This window comes from Eumetopias jubatus, unplaced genomic scaffold (genome assembly GCF_037043125.1).
Source record: "Eumetopias jubatus isolate StellerSeaLion01/CBP00866 unplaced genomic scaffold, mEumJub1_p1.0 scaffold_4, whole genome shotgun sequence".
In the NCBI taxonomy this organism is placed as follows: domain Eukaryota; kingdom Metazoa; phylum Chordata; class Mammalia; order Carnivora; family Otariidae; genus Eumetopias; species Eumetopias jubatus.
This window is the reverse complement of record NW_028274810.1, coordinates 96,146,036-96,163,926: the sequence shown is the minus strand read 5'-3', so window position 1 is coordinate 96,163,926 and position 17,891 is coordinate 96,146,036. Positions and strand designations below refer to the sequence as shown.

The window sequence follows — 17,891 nt, the reverse complement described above, 5'->3', positions numbered from 1 at the left end:
CCGTGCCAGGTAACACCTTCATGGATTCTGAGGATTAGAATATGAACATCTTTTGGCAGCCATTATTTTGCCTGTCCCGTGGGGTTCTTAGCATAGTGGTTACGAGCAAGCATATACGTCAGTTCAAATTCCTGGCTCTACCCCTTGTTAAAAGACGGAGGTGTGTAATTTCTCTGAGTCTCAGTTAGCCTGACCTGAAACACTGAAATAATAGAATTTTCCTTCCAAGGCCGTTGAGAAGATTAAACAATACGACGGTTGCCGAGCTCTTGAAATACAGGGCTCAGTAAATGGGAACCCTCATCCTCCCCACCGCCTGTTATGGTAACGGGTAACAGAAATTCCACCATTCGAGATTTACTTCTTTGGCTCTTTCCCCAAGGACACAGTCACATCTCAGGCCCTTGTGAGCTGACAGAGAAGTTGGCAGTTAAATGAAGTCAGGCTCCTCGATGGGACCTAGAGAACCAGGGAAGAATCAAAGAAACTTACCATGTAGAGGGAGAGGGCCGTGAAGAGTAGTATGACAAGGAGAAACACGCTTCCTCTGCCACTTTCTAGTTTTGCCTGTGGCTCCACTTTGGATGGGAGTTTCTCCAGCCTCTTCCCGGATTAGCCAGGGTGAGCCTGCCTAAAAGGAACGCTCTGAAGATGATTTGCTGAGATAGACGAGACCTGCCCAGTTAGGTTTGTGGCAGAGCAGGGTGGATCTGGAGTTGGATCCTGGCATGGAAAAGTACTGAGGTTCTTTGCCTCCAGATGGGAGCTAGAGCCGCTGTCTGAAATGATTATCCCCAGTCTGGGCCTCTCCAAAGTTGGTCTTGCAGAGTGAAATGAAAGCCAGACTCTGGGTCTTATCTGAGAGCTACGTCACTGTTTCTCATCAACCATTTGGAGACTGGAAGGTTCCCAAATTCATTGTCTAAACTTTGTGATGGAATACACATCGCTCTCCAATGTGAGTTTGTGATCACAGGTACCCGTCTACACAAACAGTTCACCCCATTCAATAAAATAATGTTACTATTTGGGGCTTTCATTTAGCCAACAGATATTTATTAAGCACCTGCAGGGGGCCAGGAGAAGTGGGCAGGACACAGAGGTCCCTATCCTCAAGGAGAGCAGGAGGCAGACTTGTAAAGAATTATGTCATTGTGCAGAATGAGACAAAAGTAACTTCTCTTCCTGAAAGACAGGAGAAGCAGGGAAACTTGCCTCAGGGGAGAGAGTATACGCAGAGTGACAAGGAATTCTTCCAAAGATGGGAGAACACAGGCTCTGGAGCCAAACAACTGGGGTCTAATTGCTGATACTTCCCAGCTGTGTGACCTTGGGCAATGATGACCTCATCTTCTGAAGCCTCAGCTTTCTCTTCTATAAAGTGGGTGTAACCAAAAAGCATCCCTGGGGTTGTTACAAGGATTAAATGGGCTGGGAAGTGAGTAGCAACCTGGTGATGGGTCCACAGTAAGGATGTGAGGAATAAGCTGTTATTGTTATATTCGTGGAGACTCATCACTGTTTCCCTAAATGTTTCCTCATCCCCAAATCACAAGTCAGCCCCAAATTTGCCTATTTGGGGACACCAGGGACCTGTTGAACTGTTACTGTTCAAGTTGAAAAGCAACAATGGGAGAAAATACCCACGTGGGACAACATAGGTATACATACCTTTGGATGATGTATACCCATGAACTTGGAGTTTGATTACAATTCCACCAAGGTGGACTTGATTACAATTCCACCAGGGTGTCTAATTTCTGTCCCTAGGAGGCGCCTTCTGTCCTCAGCTGGATCCTCTGACACCCAGCCAGCTGCCTATTGGCCTTTCTCAGGGTTCAAAGAACTGGACAGTTGCAGGAGAAGGGGACCCCCGAACTGGCCTCTCTTGGAATTCAAAACAATCTAAGATTGGGAGAGGCGGCGGGCTATCTTCTCCCCCTAGGTTTAGAATCCATTTTTTTTTTTTTTTTTTTGTGGTCTGGCTGAGATCAGTTTGGGCGCCGGAGAGGCACGGTTCCAGGGCAAACCTCCAGGTGTGGGGGGGAGGGGGTGGGCAGAGGCAGAGCCGCCGCGGATGAGAGGCACCCTCACCAGTTCCGGTTTACCCTCCCCAGAGCCCGGCCTCAGGCAGCAGTTCTGGGGCTCTAAGCAGTTGTGGGCTATCGCCTGCAACCTGGTGGTCAGGACGACGACAGCCGGTGTTTCATTGGGAAAGTTCTCCGGAAAGCTGGGAATGAAAGCCCCCAGTAGGCGAGATTCTCTGGAGAGGGCACCCGCATCCCGTATGCATGCAGGCGCGGGCCCCCAGAAATGGTCTCCACCCGGACCGTGCGACCGGGAACCCGCAGGGGGCGCGCAGGGGACCGGAGAGAGGGTGGGGGGTCGGGCCGAGGGCAGGAACAGACTCGCTTTTTAAAAACCTGCTTCCTCCTTTCCTACCTCCACCCATCAGTCACCTCGCAAACCACCAACCCTGGGCGGTGCAGACGGGTCCCAGCGCCCCGAACACGCCCAAGGGTGAAGAGGGAGGCGGTGGCCTCCCCAGGAAGTGGGGGGGAGAGGCCGGCGCACCGGGCGACCAGGTGAGCGCCGGGCCAGGTAAAGGCGCGGCAGGTGGGTCCGCAGTGCCGTACCTGCCTACTCGCGCCTGAGTTGGGAGTGGGGTATGGGGTGGGGTGGGGTGGGGGGGTCTCCCAGCTCTACTTAACATTTAAATAACCTGGACTCCGGTCCCGAGTCACCGTCCCCCATTCCACCCCCACATCCACCTCCGCGGCCCGGGGGTAGGGATGTCTGGGCTCTGTTCCCTTCCCCCACCCCTGTTTAGCCAACTCGGAGGGGCGGGGTCGGGGGAGAACTTGGCCCAGCGTCCCCCCACCCGCTGGCACCCCCCCCGCAATCCGACGCGAGAGAGTGGGTGCTTTCCCTCCGCGGCTCGGGCCCGCGCCCCAGTCCTGGGGGTGGCGCGGAGGGCCGGGAGGGAGGGTCGGCTGGTGGGCGGTGCCTCTCGGGGCTGGAGGCCGCTCCGGGCCGGCGCCGCCCTCTGTGTCTCGCCGTCCCTCCCTCCTGCACAACGGCGCTCCGAGGCAGAGCTTCCTGCGTCCCCATCCCGGTCCCGGAGCGGGCTCTGCGCCCTCTCCGCCACCGCCTCCCTCGATCTTAAACCCCCCGCCCCGAACCTCCGGCCCCGGGATCATATCGCCCCGAAGGAGGCAGCCCGGGGGGGACCGGGTCGTGGAGCCCCCGGTCCCCGGCAGCCCGACCGTGACCGTGCTGGACCCGCAGCCGCCCGGGTGAGTCTGCGCCGCCGCGCCTTCCGCCCCGCGGCGCCCCGCGGAGTGACTCTTGGCAGGGCCGGGGAGGGAGTCAGGGCTGGCGGGGTCTGTTTGTCCGTCTGTCCGGGAGTTTCCTGTCCCGGGTCTGCAGCCTGGAGGACTCCGAACCCGCGCTCACTGGAGCCGCGCCCCCCCAGTGTGGGACACCCCGCCTCCACGGCATCGCGCTGACCTCGGCCCAGAGAAGGCAACCAGCCTCCGGGGCCCCCTGTTGGCGAGGACAGGTGCCTTCCGCCAGGCGGGTTTCGAACTCTCGGCCTCGACCAAGAGGCACTTCCACCCATGCTTAGAGCAGAACTTCCCAGGAAGTCCCCGGAAACCATCCTGGCGCTGGCCAATTGATTCCCCCTTCCCCCATCCCTAAGTCTTTTCTGGAAACCGAGGCTTTGGGGGAATTTAGATTCGTATGTGTGCTTTACGTACCAGAGGCAAAAAACGGTGAGAAATCGGGCGTGAGCGAAGTAGGGTGAAACTCAGTTTCTTCACTGTGAAATGGGTATGATAACCTCCTGGGATGAGGTGGGGTCACTCGTGCCTGGCACATAGCAAGTACTTAAAATCCAAATCAGATTTCTTGTCTGCTTCCCAACGGGAGGCGTGTGGCCTGGGACTGCCAAGTCTAATTGAAAGGGATGGTCACTTATAGGAAGTAAGCTTTCCTAACCAAGGGGTGTGGGAAACAGGAAACCTGGATGTCCTTACGGTTCCCCAGCCCTGCCTGGGCCCTCCCTGGCCGGTAGCAGCCATGGGGCACCTGTGCACTCTCGGATGAGCTTGTGTGGCCCGGGCCAGATCCCTCCTAGCTGTGCGGGTGGTCCAGGCGCTGGGAACCCAGGCGCCGCTGGAGCGGCGCGGGCGGGGCCTGGGTGGGCGGGGCCGGAGCGGCGGGGGCGGAGTCGGAGCCAGCCCAGGCGAGCTGCCGGAGAGGGGTTACCCTCTAGAGCTGGCTTTTGGTTTTCCTTCGACGTGGTGCTCTTGGAGTATGGCTTCTCTAGTGGAGGGTCGGCTCTGGGACCTGTGAGCGGCTTTCACACTTTGGAGACTCGTCACACAAGGATCTTGACTGAAGTTGATAGGAACGAACGGAATTGGGAAGGAGCCCCTTTCCCTCCAAATGCTTCCCTCCGCAGCTTGCCAGAGGTACTGCCCAGACTGGGACAAAAGGCAGAACGGAGGAAGGGGAGGAGGCTGGTGGCGCCTCTGTTCCTCACAGGGTTCTGTCCAGTGGTTGGATGATTAGGGCTTCCTGGGCACCAAGCAGGGCCAGGCCTGCCCCAGAGATGCAGAGCCTAGGGACCTCAAGAGCTCCCAACCTAGTGAGTAGTAAATGACAAGTGTCGTTCAGAGGTGATATTACAGTCAGGCCCCAGCCCTGGCTGGCTTTGTGACCCGCCTCCCTGAGCCTCGGGTTTCTTCATCTGTACGATGGGAGGGATAACCTCCCAGGTGGGACCTTCATGCCTAGCAGGAAGTTCCATTACAGGGCTTAAGGAAGAACAGGAGAGAGAAAATAACTCAGGCTGAGGTGTTCCGGGAGGCCCTGCTAAGAAAAGGATGTTGGGAAAAAAAGAAAAAGAAAAAAAGAAAAGAATGTTGGACTATGCAGCAGTGTATTGGAGTCCCTCGCGGAGGGGGAGGAAGGGTGTCCGGGCAGGTGGAACAGCACAAGCAAAGGCACCGAGGTACAAAAGTACACGGGGTGTGGTGGGCCTGGGGGGTGTGCTCAGGCAGTGGCAGATGGGTTTGTGGAAGGTGGGGAAAGTAAAGGGAATTGGAGGGACTGGAATGGCGGCCGATCGTTGCACGTGGGACTTTATCATGTGGACGTCTGGGAACCATTCAACAGATGTTGACTGAGTGCCTTCCGCTGGCCAGGCACTGTTCTAGGTGCTCAGGATGGATCACTGAACAAGAAAGACAAAGACAGACGCAAATTGCATTCAAGTTCTTTAAGCAGGGGAGTCATTTGATCTTGTTTGGTCTATGTGAGGAAGACAATTCTGTGTGGAAGTCGGAGGAGAGTTTGGGGAGGACTCTGCTGGGAGAGAGGAGGCTGGTCTGCGGGCTGGGGGCAGTGGGGATGAAACGGGGGGGGGCTGGAGGGGAGCCTCGCACAGGAGGCAGAGATTAACATGTGGTCTTCACCCGTGACCACTGCTCAAGGGTGAGGTTTGTGGACTTGGTGTGATGCCCAAACTGCCAGCCTGTCTTCCACCAGAGGGTACCGGCAAGTGCCTGGGGCCTTGGCAGGGCCCAAGCCTCTCCAGCTGTGGCCTTCCTGCTTCCAGACTCCAAAAGGCACAAAACCTAGGAGTTTCTGTGTGAGGAATGGCAAAGCTGCAGGCAGAGCCAGCAGCCCATCTCCTGGGCAACCTGCCTCTTTTAGGGCTCCTGTTTTCCTGGGTCACGGTTCTGGTAAATGTTCTCTCCCTCCATGAGGCTGGCAGTAAACCCCTCAGGACCCTCGGGCTAGAAGAGGGGCTTTGGCTCTGGGCTTCTCTTCTCCCCGTTCCAAATTAAGGTGGAATTCAAGGGACTGAGCAGAGTTTTCTCCCTAAGTGCTGAGAAAGTTCCAGAAGCTCAGATGTCTTCTGTCGGGGATGTGGTGAGGGGTCTGCCTCTGGCTCTTGGCTTTTGCTTTCACTTTGTTCTGAAGCTTGGACGGGTCATTCTTGCAATTGAGAGCTCTAAGGGTGTCCTCCGTGATGGAAGTCTCCCTCTGCTTGGAAGGGGACCATACTCTGCCTTTCACCAGGAGGACCCCAGAATGTCTTGGGTGGAGGGGACCACTCTCATTTGACAAAACTCAGAGAGTAGAAGTGCACATAGCAAGTCAGCAGCAGAACTGGGACTGCCGCCCACCCGCTGACCACTCTTCATTCTCCCAGGAGACTGGCCACATTCAGGTCAGAGACTTGTTTTAGACCCCAGTTTAGTACAGGTCTGGTGGTTTCTCAGGATCTCTGTCTTGCTGGCCGCTTCATAGAGTCTTGCCCCTCCCCAGCCTGGATAGGTGGCCCGGCTTGGCCTGGCAACATTTTTGTTCTCCTCCCCTTGGATTGAGCCCTTGGTGCACCGGCTGCCCCTCCTGGGAGTTCTGGCCCCCCAAAGAAACAGGTTTTCCCTGCTTTAGACCAGACTGCCCCAACACACTGGCCAGAGGCAGCCCTGTGAGACTCTGCTGAGCTCTCCCTGACTAGCTGTGGCCTCAGACTCTTGACTTCTCCCTCGCCTTGGCCCCAACCCTTATCTCCTGAGGCTGGTTGGCCCTGCCTTCTATCCAGTGTTGTTTACTTGGGCTAAGCTGCCAACAGTCTCTTATTCTCTCTTGCCCTAGATTTATCAGACCTAGCAGCCCTTAAACCTGAATGCTGGTCCTTTTAGCTCTTAGAATTTTGGAGCCAGAGGGGACCTTAGCCGTCAGAACATCTAATCTGCTTAGTTTACAAATGGGGAAACTGAGGCCCCGGGAAGGGAAGGCGCTCGCCTGAGTTCAGAGCTAGGACTAGACCCCATTTCCTGATTTCAAGGATGGTTCTTGAAAATAAACCAAAACAATAAAACCAGAGGAGCCCTGCCTCAGAAGCCTCTTTCCCTCTACGCTCCGCACAGGCAGGTGCTTTGGAGACGTCCACAGTGACCTATCCAGGAGGAGTACATGCTGAGGGACCCGGAAGATGAGGGGTGCACATCAAGGAGTATATATCTTGACATTTTCAGGTCCTGTCTGTTCAAACTGGTATTAACGCCAGGGAGTAAGCTAGTGTTGAACGGACCTTATTCGCTGCTCTTTATAATGTACCTCTGAATGGATCGGCATTTAAAGTTGTTTTCTCCCCCGGATCACCAAGGAAGTACATGCTCACTGTAGAAAACCTGGACGGCAAAACACATAGTTCAGTGTTTACGCAGATATTTTGTTTGCTTGCTTGCTCTGCTATTTAATATCCTGGTTCATTGTCATAACATGTATTTTCCCCATGTGACAACACACCGGTTCTAACCCGTCAATCTCACGCACTTCTACCCTCTGATGGCTGGAAGGTTCTCAGGAAGCCAGCTTTTTGGGGCTATGTCAGAACACTCCAGCCACCAAAAATCCTAGCACGCCATGCAAATTATTCACTGTGTGGGACTTCAGGGGGCCATGTCTCTGCACCGCCATGGTGTTTGGGAAAGGGCTATGTTTACAAAAATCTGAAGCAAAGATCCGATTCTCAGTGAGCCTCTTAGAAATGGAGGAGGTTAGCCATCTCGGTGGGATGGGTGTGATCCAAAGATTATAGGAGGGAAAGAGAAGTCTTCGTTTCCTCTGATTTTTTTTTTTCTGTGTTGGCTTTTAACCCAGCCAAGTGCTCCCACCCCCATGTTACCACCCTTTGCCCTGAATCTCCCCAGGATTAGGCACTGGGGTGGCAAGTGTGGGTCCCTAGGAAAATCAGGACTGTATTCGGCTTGCTTGTCTCTGAGCCCTGTCTCTTGGACAGCAAGGTGGCTGTGTCAATGGCAAGCCAGAATTTGTTGCTTACTCAGGTGATCCAGGTTGGTAACTTCACCTTTGGGACAGGGTCACCTGGTGTCACCTCTCAGACTCTAAGATCACAGCTGCATTAATGCCATAGAAATTGTCCGTGCTAGAAGTGATCTCGGAGGGTCCCTTAGGCCAATGCCTACAGACTGTGGGCAGCAACTTCGTGGGTTTTAAAATCAGTTAAGTAGTTTTCCACTGGCTTTTAAAAAGTGAAATAGAAGAAAGCAGACTAGAAAACAAAATGCATCTCCTGTCATGAGAAGCATTCTTTAGTAAAACTTTCATCTCAGTTATCTGTATATGGGTAGGCACTGAGTCACCAGATAAATATATTTCCATCTGCATGGTAAGAGCCTTGGGCAGCCCTTGCTCCAGTCCATTGGGTTTCTTTTTAAACTGAGGTACAGTTAACATACGATATTATACGAGTTTCAGGTAGACAACATAGTGATTTTGACATTTGTATCCGCATACAAATGCGGACATTTGTATCCGCGAAATGATCAACACAGTAAGTCTAGGCACCATCTGTCACCTGACAAAGGTATTAGAATGTTATTGACTATATTCCCCATGCTGTACATTACATCCCCATGACTTCTTTGTTTTATAATTGGAAGTTTGTACTTCTTCATCCCCTTCACCCATTTGCCCCCACCAAGCCCTCTCCCCTCTAGCGACCACCAAACTGGTCTCTATTCATGAGTCTAGGGTTTGTTTTGTTTTGTTTGTTTTGTTTTTTTAGATTCCACATATTTGTGAAATCATGTGGTATTTGTCTTTCTCTGTCTGATTTATTTCACTTTTCATAGTATCCTCTAGGTCTATGCATGTTGCTGCAAATGGTAAGATTTCATTCTTTCTTATGGTAGGTAGTATTTATTTACATATATAAATATTTATATTGCGTCTTCTCTATCCACTCATCCATTGAGGTATACTTAGGTTGTTTCCATGTCTTGGCTGTTGTAAATAACACTGCAGTGAACATAAGGGTGCATGTCTGTTTTCAAATTAGTGTTTTTGTTTTCTTTGTATCAATACCCAGTAGTGAAATTACTGGATCATAGGGTAGTTCTATTTCCAGTTTTTCTGAGGAACTTCCACACTTTTTTCCACAGTGGCTGCACCAATTTACAATCCCGCCAACAGTGCAGAAGGGTTCCCTTTCTTCTACGTCCTTGCCAACGCATGTTATTTCTTATCCTTTTGATGATAGCCATTCTGACAGGTGTGAGGTGATATCTCATTGTGGTTCTGATTTGCATTTCATGATGATGAGTGATGTTGAGCATCTTTTCATGTGTCTGTTGGCCATCTGGATGTCTTCTTTGGAAAAATGTCTATTCAGATCATCTGCTTATTTTTTAATCAGATTCTTTGTGGGTTTCTTTGGTTATTGAGCTGTGTGAGTTCTTTATATATTTTGCATATTTACCCCTTATCAGATATATGATTTGCAAATGTCTTCTCACATTCTGTAGGTTTTCTTTGCATTTTGTTGATGGCTTATTTTGCTGTGCAGAAGCTTTTTAGTTTGACGTAGTCCCAATTGTTCATTTTTTCTTTTGTTTTCCTTGCCTTTGGAGTCAGATCCAAAAAAACATCGCTAAGACCAATGTTAGGGAGCTTATCGCTTCTGTTTTCTCCTAGGAGTTTTGTGGATTCAAGTCCTACATTTAAGTCTTCAATCTACTGTGAGTTAATTTTTGTGTATGGTGTTAACGGTCCACTGCTTTTTAAACTGTGATTCTGGGAAAGTTGGAATTCTTTGGTCGGGTCCCAGAGGCATTCAAGGGTTCGAGGGGACAGAGCTGAGTAGTGGGAGGCACGGCCAGCTGGAAGGAAACTCTGTTTACAGATGTTCCAGTTGTCAGGTGTGTGAAAGACTCCTTTAAGAAAGTTCTGTGGCTTTAAAAACAATATTAAACAGCAGGCTGGAAACCAGTGCTTATCTATCCACCTCAATTCTTAGAAGAAGAAACAGAGGCCAGAAAACAGAGGGTCTATACGGGGCACGTGGGGTCTCCAGCCACACACTCAAGGGTCTCTAAATGTAGACCTCTGACACCTCTCCAAATGATGTGCCAAAGTCAGTATCAGACGGAGCTGTTGGCCTGAAACACACATTCACCAAGCAGCCTGAGTCCCCCACAGGCTACACGTTCATGTACACCAGGAACTCATGTTTATCATAAAGCCCATAACTGTCATGCTCATGGCCCAGTTTATATTGCCATGGTGCACAAAACATTAATTTGTTCAGTGTCAGCATCTAAAACTCATCACAGGATCGGTAAGTCCATTTTGGCATTTCTTCTTTTCTTAATGTCCCCCGAGCTTCACTAATGGAAGCATCCTAGAGGTGATGGGCCCAAGGTCACCCAGCAAATCGTGGCAGATCCAGGATGGGAACTCACCATGGTAGGTGAGTTCCTTTTTTTTTTTTTTTTTTTTTAAGATTGTGTACTCATATGATGTACAGTTCTGGATGTCTCCAGAAGGTTCTGCTATTTCTTTGATTCAGGATATAGAACCAGGTGGCTCTAATTCTTGGTGAATTTTATGTCTTTGCCATTTTTTCCTCTCCACATCTGGTCTGGGAGAGAGAAAAAGAATTTACTTACCTTACCCTTGTTCTACATTTTCCCCACACCTACTGCTGGGCGTATACAAGGATACTTCACTTCATTGTGCTTTGTAGAGACTGTGTATATTACAAAGTGAAGGTTTGTGTCAACCCTGTGTCCAGCAAGTCTCTTGGTGCTATTTTTCCAACAGTATTTGCTCACTTCCTGTCTCTGTGTCACATTTTGGTAATTCTCGCAATATTTCAAACTTCTTCATTATATTATATTTTGTGTGGTGCTCTGTGATCAGCGATCACGACTTGCTGAAAGCTCAGATGATGGTTAGCATTTTTTAGCAATTACGTATTTCTCAATTAAGGTATGTACATTGTTTTTTTCAGCCGTAATGCTGTTGCACACTTAATGGACTATGGCCTAGTGTGAACATAACTTTGAATGCACTGGGAAACCAAAAAAGTCATTTGACTCATTTTATTGCAATATTCACTTTATTCCAGTGCTCTGGAACTGAACCCACAATATCTCCGAAGTATGCCCATGCTGGTTAGCGTTATAAGCATGGTTTGTTGATATTCGGTAGAGGAAGATATGATTAAAAAACAAACACTCACACTTTGGGACCCCAAATATTACGTCTTCATCAACTGCAGTTTGGACGGTAGCAATTACATAGCGGAGTTGTCCTTGGGTCATTGTGTTCAAGCAGTGACAGGTGCAGATTCTACTATGGCGGTGGGAGGCGTTATCTTTGGCTCACCACAGGCTGTGGCTTTGAACAAATGTACTGGGATGTTCTGTGGGCCGGTGGGGAACTAGAGGGCCGGCTGGATGTAAAGGCATCATTGAAGTTCAGCTGACAGGGACGGCGAAGCCCAGGAGCGGGAAGAGGAAATTTCTTTCAGACCTGGAGTGTCATGGGCAGGCTTTCAGAAAACTGAGTCTATGCTGAAATCTGAAGGGGGGGCAGAAGGTTGGCAGCAGAAGAAGTGAAGGATGGGGTGGGAAAAGGCTTTTATACACTTTCTTCTTACAAGTCATTTTGGACGTGAGACTCATTCATTCAACCAATATTTATTGAGTTTTCTTTCTACAGGCCAGGTGGTCTGGGTTTGGGGGGGACATGGTCCATAAGAGAGACATGGTCCCTGCTCTCGTAGAGCTGACACCTTATTGGGGCAGAGCGAGGAATCAATAAATTAGGACACAAATAAGTGAAGTAACCAACAATCATATACTCACAGAACTGAAATCTTTACCACTTCCTCAACTGCCTGCTAAAGATCAAGGCTAAGCTAAAACCCTTAGCTTTCAACGTTCTAAAGACTGGACTCTCCTAAATACTGGACTCTTTAGAGTACAGACTCAGTTTACCTTTCCAGACCCATTGCTGCTGCCCCACCTCTCCCCCCAACCAATGGATGAGTTGTAAGGAACCAGAACCACTTCCCACCTCCACCTCCCTCCTACACCCCCGCCCATAGCTATGAACCGTGATGGTTTTTCTCTTTCTATTCCTTCTGCTTTTCTGCCTAGACCATTCTCTGTCCTAGACAAAACTCTTAAAAAAACAAAAACACACCCAAACTCTATTTATTTTGGAATACTTTTAGATTTATAGAAAATTTGCAGAAATAATAGCTTTCCTATATCCTTCACTCAGCTTCCCCTGATGTTAGCATCTTACCTAACATGGCGTTTGCAACAAAGCTGAGAAATTCACATTATTACTCACAAAATGGCGGACTTTATTTGGATGTCACCAGGTTATTTTGTTGTTGTTGCTGCTCTGTGATCCATTCCAAGACACCACAGGGCATTCAGTTGTCCTGTCTTCTTCATCTCTCCTGGTCTATCCCAGTATCTTAGCGTTTCCTTGAATTTTGTGACCTTGAAAGCTTTGAAGAGTACTAGTCAGTATTCTCTAGAACGCCCCTTACTTTGGGTTAATGTCGTCTCATGATTAGACTGGGATTTGGGGTTCGGGGAAAGAATGCAACAGAGGTGAAGTATCCTTATCATTGCATCACATCAGGATTTGCACGATATATAGCAACATGACTCACCGATGATGCTGATCTTGATCATTTGGTTAAAAGTGGTGTCTGCAAGACTTCTCCACTGTAGAATTGCTACGGCCCCTTTTTGGAGGGGGCTTTGATAGGGTGATAGTAAAAGGTAAAATTATAAAAGAAATAACTGAAAATGATTGATAGATTAGGCTCCTAAAATTAAAAAACTTCAATACAGCAAATGATAACCTAGAGCAACATTTGCAACACATGGCAGACAAGGGGCTGTTTTCCAAATACATACCGAGCTTTTCCAGTTAGTAAGGAGAAGTCAAATGCCCTCAAGAAATGGAATAAACAAAAAACAAAACAAAAACAAAAAAGAATTGGAACTAAGAAGAGATGCTGTTGGTCAACAAGCATGTGGGGAGAAAAGAAAAAGAAACAGAAACAACCAAGAAATGTAACAATGATACACCAATATTATCTAATTTATTGTCCCTAGTCAAGAGTCCCCATAATATCAGGGTCCACATTGGGATCACCCATTGATTTTGTTTTTCTTAAGTTTTTATTTAAATTTCAGGTAGTTAACCTAGAGTGTAACAGTAGTTTCAGGTGTACAATATAGTGATTCAGCGCTTCCATTCAACACCCATTACATTGTTGGGTGTTGTAATGTGCTCATTACAACAAGTGCACCCCTTACTCCCCTGGGCCACCCATTGATTTTAGTCTCCTTTAATCCAAGATAGTCCCCAAACCTTGTTTGGTCTTCCACGCCATTGACATTTTTGAAGAGATGGAGCCAATATCTTAATTGCTACGCTTCTCCGCTCATGACTGGATGAGTTCTAAACTTTTACGGCAAGACAGTTTCATATGCACTGTGGGATAGTTGTCTTGTATCCCATCAGAAAGCACAGCAGGTCAGAGCTCAAGAAAGAAGGAGGAAGAAGGGGAGGAGGGGGCTGAGAAGGAGAAGAAATGCCCTTGGCCAATAAGCATATGGGAAAAAAACCCCAGCATTCACCCCCCATCATATTAAAGAAAATGCCACTTCAAACAATACCATCTTTCACATATGAAATTTTTAATGTTTTGAACGTTTCAAACTTTTAAGTTAAAAAAAAGAAGGCTAATCTTTCACAAGCTCATGGTGGGGCCGAGGACAGTCCGAAATGCATGTCAAAGCTTTAAAAAACAAAAAAACACAGCAGTTTCAATACCAAGAATTTATCTAGAGGAAACACAATTGTGTAAGGAGTTAGTTTCAATACTGTTATTTTTTTTCAATAGCAATAAAATTAGAAACCAACGATGTATCTGGAGTAGGGGATTGGTTAGTTATGTAAATGATGAGTCTTCCACGTACTGGAATATTCCTCAGCCACTAAAAGTAATGGTTTAGAGGAATAATGATGCTGTGCAAAACTGTTATGGATCAACATTTTAAAAGTTAGGGCACCAAGCCACGTTGCAGTAAGATCTCATTTTTGTAAAAAAAAAAAAAAGAAAAGAAAAGAAAAAGTATGTTTACAAAACACACAAGAAAGTCTGAACACCATCATAGGTATTATCAGTAGTTAGGAATGGTGGGGTAATCGGTGATTTTCATTTCCTTTCTGCTAATCTAGATTCATTAATGTTTGCTTAATTAAGAAGCATTGTTTTTATAATAAGAGAAAAATGTTGTGTTTTTTTTTAAATCTCCTAGGGTTGTAGTGGATCCTCCAAGGATGACTGCTAGGTAAGGTGCTTGTGAGCTGTTGAGGGCTTGCGTTGGCTCAGCCCCTAGTCCAGGTGGTTCTTTTATGATTTTAACCTTGAGCATATGGTTCTCCCTTCCCAGACTTAAAAAGTTGAGAAGGGGAACATGGTGAAAATACCGTAGCGTACTCGCCTGCACCTGTGAAAACCTCCTGTTACAGGCTGTGTTTCTGTCCCCCGCCCAGATTCATAGGTTGAAGCCCTACTCCCCATGTGATGGGATTAGAAGGCGAGGCCTTGGGCAGTAATTAGGTTCAGATGAGGTCAGGAGAGTGAGTCTATCCTGATGGGATTCATTCCCTTAAGAGCAGAGGAGGAGAGAGAGATCACCCTGGAGAGGCCCAGGAGAGGCCCCAGGAGGACACAGCCAGAAGGCCACCATCTACAAGCCAGGAGGCAGGCCCTCCCTGGACACCAGATCTACCGGCACCCTGACCTTGGACTTCCAGCCTCTGGAACTGGGCAGAGTCAAGGTCTGTTGATTAAGCTGCCCAGTTTGTGGTGGTTGTTTCAGCAGCCTGAGCTAAGACACCACCCTCCCAGCGCTCTCTCATTTATGTCATTATGTCACATACGTCCTTCTAAATTTACAAACAGTAAAATTCACCCTTTCTCCTGTATAGTTCTATGGTTTTGATAAATGCAGACTGTTGTGTAACCACCACCACAATCAAGAGATAGAAAAGTTTCATTAGCCCCCCAAAATTCCCATGTGCTGCCCCTTTGTTGCCAACCCCTTCCCTCCCCCTGGTCCTCAGCAACCACTGGTGTTGGCCGTCCTCAGAGTTTTCCCTTTGCCAGGATGTCGTACAAATAGAATCAGACAGTATGAAACCTTTTGGAGTCTGGCTGCTTCTACTCAGCATCACACTTTGAGATTCTTCCATACTGTATTGCTCCATTGCACGGGGAAATCCGTTTATCCCTTCACCTGTTGTAGAATATGTGGATTGTTTCTAATTTCTAGTTCCGGGGCGATCATGACTAAGGTCGCTATGAACAGTCACGCACAGGTTGGAGTATGAACACACACAATTTTCCTTTCTCTTGAGCAAACACCTAGGAGTGGATTTTTTTTTATTATATTATGTTAATCACCATACATCGCATCATTAGTTCTTGATGCAGTGCTCCATGATTCATTGTTTGTGCATAACACCCAGTGCTCCACGCAGAACGTGCCCTCTTTAATACCCATCACCAGGCTAACCCATCCCCCCACCCCCCTCCCCTCTAGAACCCTCAGCTTGTTTTTCAGAGTCCATCGTCTCTCGTGGTTCATCTAGGAGTGGATCTTTATATTAAGTGGCCAGACTTGAACGTGTCATGCTGAGGATCCGGGGAGGGGAGTGTGGGTGGGAGGAGTATACTCTTGCTGAGCACCTACTGTGTACCACCCACAGCACCAGGAGCTTCATGCGCATGGCCTCACGTGGTCCTCAGCACAGCTGAGGAAATAACAGGCTCCAGCTACCCCTTGCCCCACAGAACAGGCAATGACATACACTTCAAACTGATAAACGCAGAGCTATTCTCTTTGAACTTGGAGAGGGTTTGCGGTGGCCGACTGTTGAGGCTCCACCGAACGTCTTCCCTCCACATTCCAACTTTGTTCTAGCATTTACTATCTTCATCACCTCCAGCCTGGCTCAAAGTTGATTAGGTTGAGGGCACTCTCCCTCAACTTCCATAAGAAGGTTCTTCCCAGTTCCGACTGCCAGCACCACTCAGTGTGTGGACCTAATGAAATATGAACTACCCCCTGCCTCAACTTGGAACTTTAATGACCGATGTCGAACACCCAGAAGAAACAGAGTCACACCACCCCCACCCCCTTGACGTTTTGCCTTTCCCCATCCCGTGTGGGTCCTACTCCGCCAGCAAGTCAGTTGACCTTTTCCGCATGGGTGATCTGCCCCTTCCCCATGTCACAGCAAAGACGGTCACAGTGGGTTGTGTCTAGTTCTTAACTTAAATAACTTTTTCTCAACTCTTTTTGTTTCATTAGAAAAAAAAAGTTACACGTGGTAAACATTTTTAAAAATCACACACCGTATAAAGGGATATCCAAGGAAAAAATACAAATCTCCCTCTCATCTCAGGCCCCCAGTCTCATTCCTCAGAGATAGCCAAGGCTCACCATTTCTTGTGTAGGCTTCCAGAAATGTTCTGTGTGGATAAGGTGCTTTTAAATGCTGCTTTTCGATGTTCTAGTGTTATCGTTGTCCGGATCATTCCGAAATTGCTGGGTACTTTTAAACTCGTAATCACTCACATCGGGGGCCTCGGATTGCCTTTGAGGACCCACGAACCACCTGAAATTTTATGGCAAACTTCTATCTCTGCGTTTTTCGGTGGAGGGTCAGTAGCTTTCATCAGGGGTCTGTGCACACACCCACCCCGCCCCACATGCACACACACCCCCACACGCACAGAGAGGAAGAAACATGGCTTACACAAAAAAGCATGGCGGGCGGGTATGAGAGAAGCAACCTTTTACTGACAAAAAGTAGTTACATGTGTAATCGGCTGGGGGTGCAAGTTCCGAATTTATGGATCATTGGTCCCTAGTTCTGTGGTCGGAAACCGATGAAGCCATTGAACAGTTTTGTCCCAGGCTAAGGGGAACTGTGCCTGGCTGAGCCAACAGCCATGAAGTTCACCGAGCTCTTCAGCCCTGGGTATTTCTACTGACTCATTGCCTGTGGGGAAGTGTGTTGGCAGCTTTAGAACACAGGCATGCTCTTGCCCGGGATGGAGTTACCCATTCACTGGGAACTTCTCACAGAGAGGAGGAGACAAACTTGCTTCTGACAAGAGGATTTCTGGCTGCAAAACATTCAGAAAGATTTTAGGGAAATTCCTGAGAGCCAGAGCCATATATGGTTGGTGTTGAAAGTCATGAACGTGTGGGGAAATGTCCTTCATGGGGTCAATATTCTTGATGGGGTGGAGGGTACGGAACAACCAGGCTCCCCATATCCTTGTTTTGGAGTGGCCCTGGGGGAGGAGACAGATCCTGGCTGGCTGGATGGAGAGAAGGTCTGACCTTACAAGGTAGTTCCCGTGTTAGTTTAAATGCACATCACATTTTGTGTATATTAACTCATAACTCATCGATCCTCATAGCAGTTCAATGACATGGGGAAACTGAGGCAGGAGTATGCTAGCTACTGTGCAAACAGCCCCACATCTCAAGGGCCCACGACAATTAGGTCACAGTGTCACCTGCTGGGTGGGGAAGGTATGGAGTCTTTGCTCCACAAGGTCCTTCAGGGACCCAGGCTTCTTCTGTCTTCAGCACTTGGTTTCCAAGGGCTTGGTGAGCTAATAACACCACCCACTAGTTGTAGAGACGGGTTTTAAGCCCTGGTAGTTTGGTTCCAGAGTCTGTATTCTTAACCACGACATCATAGTAAGAAATGATAGCACTGGCTTTTAGCTAGATTTACCTGGTACGTCACCTCAGAACTGGAGGGAGGGAGAATACGAGGCGTTCTGGAGAACACTGGCATTCATTGCCAAGGGCTCGAGCTCTTCTTCCTAAGCGCACTGAGCTGGGTAAATCTCACGGACATTTTTACCTCATCTTCTGCACATAAACATGAAAGCCTTTCCCCCCAAAAGTATGCACCTGAAATACATGTGCGTC

At 48.5% G+C, this 17,891-nt stretch overlaps 1 protein-coding gene across 2 annotated transcripts in view; it reads left to right on the top strand.

The window, feature by feature from the left end:
- The first annotated feature begins 2,505 nt into the window (after positions 1-2,505).
- Positions 2,506-17,891, top strand: part of TMEM51 (transmembrane protein 51) — a 53,650-nt gene continuing 38,264 nt past the window's right edge. The window contains exon 1 of one of the 2 annotated variants that reach the window (XM_028108604.2): positions 2,506-2,585. The gene's annotated coding sequence lies outside the window, so the exon portion shown is untranslated. Of the gene's footprint in view, positions 2,586-3,092; positions 3,297-17,891 lie in introns of those variants that run through there. The other variant, XM_028108603.2, reaches the window with a different exon arrangement.